This window comes from Alosa pseudoharengus, unplaced genomic scaffold (assembly GCF_046254945.1).
Source record: "Alosa pseudoharengus isolate Yale_2024_CS ecotype anadromous, Long Island Sound unplaced genomic scaffold, YU_APseudo_1.1 YU_APseudo_1.1_scf_12, whole genome shotgun sequence".
Taxonomy (NCBI): Eukaryota; Metazoa; Chordata; class Actinopteri; order Clupeiformes; family Clupeidae; genus Alosa; species Alosa pseudoharengus.
Window position 1 is genome coordinate 12,640,530 of NW_027468587.1, and position 7,500 is coordinate 12,648,029.

At 42.8% G+C, this 7,500-nt stretch overlaps 1 long non-coding RNA gene across 2 annotated transcripts in view; it reads right to left on the reverse strand.

The window, feature by feature from the left end:
• Positions 1-1,682: 1,682 nt before the first annotated feature.
• The window catches only part of LOC143118966 (uncharacterized), a 100,500-nt gene continuing 94,682 nt past the window's right edge, over positions 1,683-7,500 (reverse strand). Inside the window, exon 4 of one of the 2 annotated variants that reach the window (XR_012986235.1) lies at positions 1,683-2,908. This is a non-coding gene — a long non-coding RNA (uncharacterized LOC143118966). Of the gene's footprint in view, positions 2,909-6,975; positions 7,350-7,500 lie in introns of those variants that run through there. The other variant, XR_012986236.1, reaches the window with a different exon arrangement.

A 7,500-nucleotide genomic window follows, 5' to 3' on the forward strand; every position in this document is an offset into this window, starting at 1 on the left:
TGGGACTGTGAGGAGCATTTTACTGGATTTGACAAGTAAATATTGCAGACTGCACCATTAAAAATGGGTTCAATCGAACTGCACAGCTTTTCAAATTCAAATTCTTCTCTGCTTCTGACCCAACCTTTAAGACCTCAGTGAATCCATATCAGCATTAATGTGATTCTAGCATACAAAAAAGCAGCCTAAAATCAATGTGTTTTGGCAAAATAAAAATCCAAGAATCTTCACTGTTTTGAAATGAAGACCTATTGTTCCCTACATCTCCAGGCAAGCCCTGAATGTGTGATTAAATAGGACTGGGAGTGTGTGTGTGTGTGTGTACGAGAGAGAGAGTGTGTGTGTGTGTATGTGTTTTACCAGGGGACAAACAAACACACACACACACACACACTCTCTCTCTCTCTGCCGGGTGTGCGGGGCCCTCTTAGGTCCGCTCCTCTCGTTTGCCCTGCAGGTGTTCTGCGTCTCTCTCACACCTGGCCCGACCTCAACCCCAGCTCCTTATCGGCGTCTCAGCGCGGCCGCCGGCACTGACAGACAGCTCTCTCCATTGTTCTCAAGCCTCATGAGGGCCAGGGATGAAGCTCATGATAGAGGGATAGAGAGAGAGACGGGGAAAGTAGAGAGGGTAGAGAGGGGGGGGGGGGGTGAAACAGGCAAAGGAGAGAACAAGTTAGTGGAGAAGTGTGGAGATGAAAGGATAGGAGAGGGAAATAAGAGAAGGGGTGGGGAAAAGAAAGAAAAAAAGAGGAAAGAAGAGGGAGGTGAGAGGTAAGAAGAGAGATAAAGAGACTGGAGTAGAAAAGATAAAGAGAGGGAATGAGAAAGAGTGAAGCTGTAGTGAAGGCAGAGGGCAGTCACACCGTCTGGCCTTGTCTGGCCTATAACAGACCAAACCTGCAAGTTGAGCGCAACACCAAAGAGCCAGCAGGCTAGTTGGTATGGCAGTCAGAGCACATAGTTAACCCTCGTGAGGGACCTCTGTCACAGGAGAGCGATGAAGAGAAGGCATGATGAGTTGAGAAGGACCTTAGTACAGTGTGAGAGAGGAGGGAAGAGGACAGGAGAGCAGTGCTGCAGAGAGGAGATGAGAGGAGATGAGAGGAGAGAGGAGAAGAGAGGAGAAGAGAGAAGAGAGGAGAGAAGAGAGGTAAAGAGAGGTGAAGAGAGGAAAAAACAGGAGAGATGAGAAGAGAGGTGAAGAGAGGAGAGAGAAGAGAGGAGAAGACAGGAGAGATGAGAAGAGAGGTAAAGAGAGGAAAAGACAGGAGAGAGGAGAAGAGAGGAGAGAGAAGAGAGGTGAAGAGAGGAGAAAAGAAGAGAGATGAATAGTAAATAAATAATACAGTGTATAGATGCAAAGATAGAGGCAGAGGAGAGGGGAACAGAAGAGAAGATGGGGGAGAGAGAGAGGGATAGAGAGAGAAAGAGATAGAGAGAAAGAGACAGAGAGAGAGAGAGAGAGAGAGAGAGTGTTGGCTGCTGATGGTGGTGTTGGTGTTGAGAGCTGAAATCCCACACAGGGCCTTTGAGTCTATAGTCTGGGTCTGAGAGTGAGTGTGCTGGCCTGCACTGGGAACACAATCAAAGCAAACACTGCCTGCACATTAGATTAGCCTGGAGCCTAACATTGATTTACAAAGACCAAAAAAACTACACAAGCAACAGACACAGGGAGGGAGAATCGATTTATGATTTGGGGATGAGGAGAGTGGAGGGAAAGACACAGATGTGTTGCCGTCGGAAAAGTTTGGCTTTGTGTTTAATTGTGTTTTCAAGGCTTTTATTTTACAGGATTAACAGATTAAATGTCTTCCAAAATCCTTTCAGAATCCAGAGTCTGATCCAACCTGCCTCACAAAAAAAACAGGTCTTCTAACAGAACACATTAATGCTTTCACAACAAAAAAGATTTTTCTTTTTGTAACATTAATACTATAGCAGAATTATTTCTCAAATTCATAGAGGCGCATTAGTTTTCCTTGTTGAATAATGCATAGTTCTTTTCTGCCTGTGGTCATGAGGTTATTGAAGGGAATGATGAAGAGAATGTGTTCTTTTCCACAGCTCTGTACTGGATAGAGATGTGTTCTGCACTGAACAGAGATGTGTTCTGTTCTATGTCCATCAGTGAGTCCTACGTTTACTTACTTACTTCTTTGTTAGGGTTGTTAGGGTTTTTTACCCTAAGGAACACCTGCCCCTTCCCAAGCATACACACACACACACACAAGCGTGCGCACCCGCATGCACGCGCACACACACACACACACACACACACACACTATCCTCCCCTATACCGGATAGGAGACACAAAGGGGGTCAAGGGTCATTTCTGAAAACAAGACATCAAGGGTGGAGTAAGGAAAGTAAGGTCAAAGTTCACCGTGGTCTGACACCCCACAGTGGTGGGGATATTGATAGACCATGAAGACATGGCTACCACCCCCCACACCTCCACCCCCTCCCTCAATAGGGCCATTGTTTACGGGGGGCCTCTAGAGCTTGGTTGGGGTTGGGCTCATACAATTACCCCAACACCACAGTTTGTAGATGCCTTCATCTGGAGACTGGAGCACCTCTCACACCAGGAAAACACCATCCCCTCCATCCTTCCATCCTTTCATCCCTCCATCCCTCCATCGGTCCCTCCCTCCCTCCATCCATCTGTCTCATGAATCTCTCATTGTCCAACTACTTCCTCACTATTCGTTGGCACACTCTTCCTCCTGTCCTTCTGTCATCTTTTTTCTTCTGCCTTCCGCACCTCTCCTTTTCGCTTCTCCTCCTCCCTCTCTCTCTCCCTCTCTCTCTCTCTCTCTCTCTCTGTCCTCTGGTCTTCACATCCGTTGGTCTGATGATGAATGCCCGTCTGCCGTCGGACAGAGTCACAGAGGAAGACATCCTGAGAGGAAACAAGAGAACAGAAAGGGAAAAGGAAATTTGGTTAGCTTTCGGTATTTTTGGCACATGTTAACAAGGAAAGTCTAGCAGGAAATTTGTTTTTTTAAGTGTGCCCTTTATTGGGAATCTTACACAGCATGTCTTTGTTAGTGCACTAAAAGGATATAAAGTAACATTGCACAAAGATAAAGATTCCTCATTATTTAATTTACCGGTACTACTTTATCGTAGTAATAAAAGACAAATACAGTGCATAATATGAAAAATATTCACAGCACTTTTTCCACATTTTGTTATGTTTCAGACTCATCTTAAAATGGATTCAATTATTTATTTTTTCTTATCAATCGACACACAATACTCCAAAACTCCACAAAAAAGCTAGTGTTTGGAGTGTTTTGTAAATATATAAAACAAAATACAAAAGACTGTTGGTTGTTCCAAACTTTTCCATTTGAGAATGGTGGAGGCTACCATGCTTTTGGGCACTTCTAATGCTGCAAAAAAAAAAAGTTGTAACCTTCCCCAGATCTGTGTCTTCACACAACCCTGTCTCGCAGGTCTACAGACAGTTCTCTCGACCTTGTGGCTTGGTTTTAACTCTGACATACACCATCAACTGTGAAACCTTATATAAAGAGATGTGTGCCTTTCCTAATAATGCCCAGTGAATTAATTTAGGCACAGGTGGACTCCAATCAAGTTGTAGAAGCATCTCAAGGACCATTGATAGAAGTAGGATGCACCTGAGCTCAATTACAAGCGTCATAACAAAGGGTGTAAATACTTATGTAAATCTTTTATTTTTTCACTCCAAACACTAGCTTTTTTGTGGGGTGTTGGAGTATTGTGTGTAGATTGATGAGAAAATAAATAAATAATTTAATCCATTTTAAGATGAGTCTGAAACATAACAAAATGTAGAAAAAGTGAAGCGCTGTGAATACTTACCGTATGCACTGTATATAGACCCTTTCAAGAGAGTTCCATTATCAGCATCATAGTTGGCCCCACAAGGCTTCCGTTTTCATTCCTTATTACACGGCTCTTCAGAGTGCTGCAGAAAGTTCCATTCACATGAATGGGCCTTCCCAACGATCGGGCCTATGTTAAATCTATTTATTACACGGCTCTTCAGAGTGCTGCAGAAAGTTCCATTCACTTGAATGGGCCTTCCCAACGATCGGGCCTATGTTAAATCTATTTATTACACGGCTCTTCAGAGTGCTGCAGAAAGTTCCATTCACTTAAATGGGCCTTCCCAACGATCGGGCCTATGTTAAATCTATTTATTACACGGCTCTTCAGAGTGCTGCAGAAAGTTCCATTCACATGAATGGGCCTTCCCAACGATCGGGCCTATGTTAAATCTATTTATTACACGGCTCTTCAGAGTGCTGCAGAAAGTTCCATTCACTTAAATGGGCCTTCCCAACGATCGGGCCTATGTTAAATCTATATAAATCACCGGCAAAGTATATAACCACCGCTGTCAATGGCAACGGGTTGATTAACGTCTTTCATATCCCTCCATTAGACGTCCGTTCGCTTATTGCAATGGAATTTCATTGAAAGGGAAAGTAAGCTAGTAAGACGTTGCCTCGCAACACCTGAAACTGTCAAGTTCTATCTGTGTGGCGAACTATTTATTTTGTCAGCGGAAGACACGAAACGGTAGCAAAATCATTTTTAAAGATTCATTGTGTTAGGTTTCTTTTCTCGTTTTGGCAAGTAGCCGTGTAATAAGCGGGATAATGTATTGTCCGCCGGTAATTATCAGAAAATAAGTCCTTTCAGGTCGAAGCAAAACCCCTCCGCTGCGCGTCGGGGTTCTGTTCTCCCTGTCGGGACTTATTTTCTGATAATTGCCGGCGGACAATACATCCCTTACATATGTTATCTTAATGCAGAGGAAGTAGATTGGGAACCAAATACAATGTTCAAGCATTGTTTTTGTTTTTATTGTTGAAAGGGTCTATAATTTAATGGTACTTAATGAGAGGACTTCTTCTGTACACAGTGAACAGTCTGAATTACTGTACATTTACCACTTCACGTGGAGACTTATATGAATATGGATATGGATAACATATTTTGTCTGTTTTGAACTCTGTTGACTGTAAATGATACATTTCAACTTTTATTCTGCCACATTTCCTTCAAAATTTAAATAGTTAGCTTGTAGCTCACAATATAGTTTCATCTGCCACAATATGATGGATGTGGAGGTTTATAGAGATGCCTCATTTCAGCCAGGCCTCCCACTGCCTACAGGGAGTCAACTGTTAAAAATGCATCTCACAGTAAGTGTAGAACTTGTGGGGTTAGACCCACCCAGACGCGGCCCAGGGATGTCTCTCTCTCACACACACACACACACACACACACACAGACACACACACACACACACACACACACACACACACACACAGACACAGACACACACACACACACACACACACACACTCCCATACATCTCCATATGTTTCCCAAACCCCAAGCTGACATCACCACAATTAGCAGGCAAAATACTGTATATTGGAGGAGGCCAAACCGAGTGTATATTTTACCCCAGTGATGATCACACACACACACACACACACACACGGATGCCAGGAGTTAATCTAAACCTGCCTTTATGGGGAACATATGTGCATTACAGCATGCAGCTGTAATTGGCCCCTGTCAAGCTGGGCAGAGTGAGGATGTTTGTGTGGATGTATATCTGTGTGTTTAAGTGTGTGTGTGTGTGTGTGTGTGTGTGTGTATTCTGGCAACATCTACAGTATGTGTGTGTGTGTGTGTGTGTGTGTGTGTGTGATGAGAGAGAGAGAGACTAGAATAAAATGAATGTCGGAGGAACTGAGAGGTTGTTAGACATTGCGGTTAGCCTGTGCTGTAGCCTGTAGCCTGGGCATCATGACTCATCTTCCATCATCAATGCTCCATGGCATCTGTGTGTGTGTGTGTGTGTGTGTGTGTGTGTGTGTGTGTGTGTGTGTGTGTGTGTGTGTGTGTGTGTGTGAGGTCTGAGTGAGTTGAGTCTCTTGTGGTACTGCATGCTTACACTTGTATGTGTATGTTGTTTGTGTTTGTGTTTATGTGTAACATGTTTGTGTTTGTGTGAGTGTCTGTGTGAGAGTGTGAGTATCACTCCCCCAGACCAGAGCCATAGAAAAAGAGAGTTGCGACACTATTTGAAGTCGCCGCCACGCGGTCACGTGGTTCACGTACGCTTCAACAGTTCCAAACAGCTCTGTGCGTGTCGTGTTATGTCGATGGGATAGACAGCAGCGAGTGCGTTATTGAACGGGAAACATTACAACAAACCAAAACCGAATGTTATTACGTGTTAGCATGCTTACATTATAGTGTCAATTATATATTGCGAGTATAATTAGTTTGCAACATCGATCTAAAATACGTTCTTTGGTAGTTCTATCATTGAACGTTTGTTTCCTTGCTGGACATGAGCTGTTATTGGATTCCTACATTTGCCTGTATCACGCTACATATACTTTACTTACATTGTCAAAACGTAGGCTATGCATTTTGTATCCTTTTTGTGTGTGGACATTAGATCCAGTGTCCTTTTCAGTTTGTTTGGTGAGATGAAGATGAAGGTGCCCCCCCCCCTAAATCTACCACACAACTTTGATCATTGTAAGACTAGCAATACACGTCTATCAAATATATAAATATATGAATGGCATTCAGTAGCCTAACAGCTTAAATTTTAAAGGTTTGATCAATGCTTTAAATCTGTTCAGTTCTTTTAGAGAAATAGCATAAAGGTGGCCACCACACAGCTATGGCAACATTTTAAGACTAAGCCATAAACATGTCAAAACCACATAGGCTAAATAAGAATCAATAACAACTTAAATGTGAACAATTTGATTAATACTGCAAGATAAGACTGTTTCAACAATACACTTGTAACTCAATAAGCAATCAACTATTTCAATAAAATACTTATAACTTATATATTTCAGTCGGCTGGTGAGACTACAGCATGAAAAGGATGACTGATACATGTTAGGTTTTCAATAGAATTTTTATTACGTTTTCAATGTGTGTTTTAAACAATAACAGGAACAAATGCAAAAAAGACTGGGAGGAAGGTATGGTGACACTGCAACATAAAAAGGAGGTCTGACACTCATTTAGGTTTCCAAAAAATAAAAAGATTTCAGTTTCCAAAGTTTGAACAACACTTGTGTGTGAACTACACAAAAGACACAATATGGAAGGGATGGGTAGCCCTCCATGTACTCTGTTCACCTATAAGAGGGACATGGTAAGGAGGATGCAACATTTGGCTGGAGTCGGGAGTGTTATGGGAGGTGTGGAAGATGCTGGATCAACACAACTCCATCTTATCTTAGCTTATCTTATAAGTCATATATCGCACACCCTTCTTGTCCTCTGCATCCTTGGTCCTGGATAAGCAGAACAGGCACAGTGGAGAATGGAGGGAGAGAACAAAGCAGGTAACACTCAGTGTATACTTGGGACAACACATTAAGTAAGTAGCAGAAACCTAAGCAAGAGGCCATCTCCAGCAAGAGGCCAGCAAGAGTTTTACATACC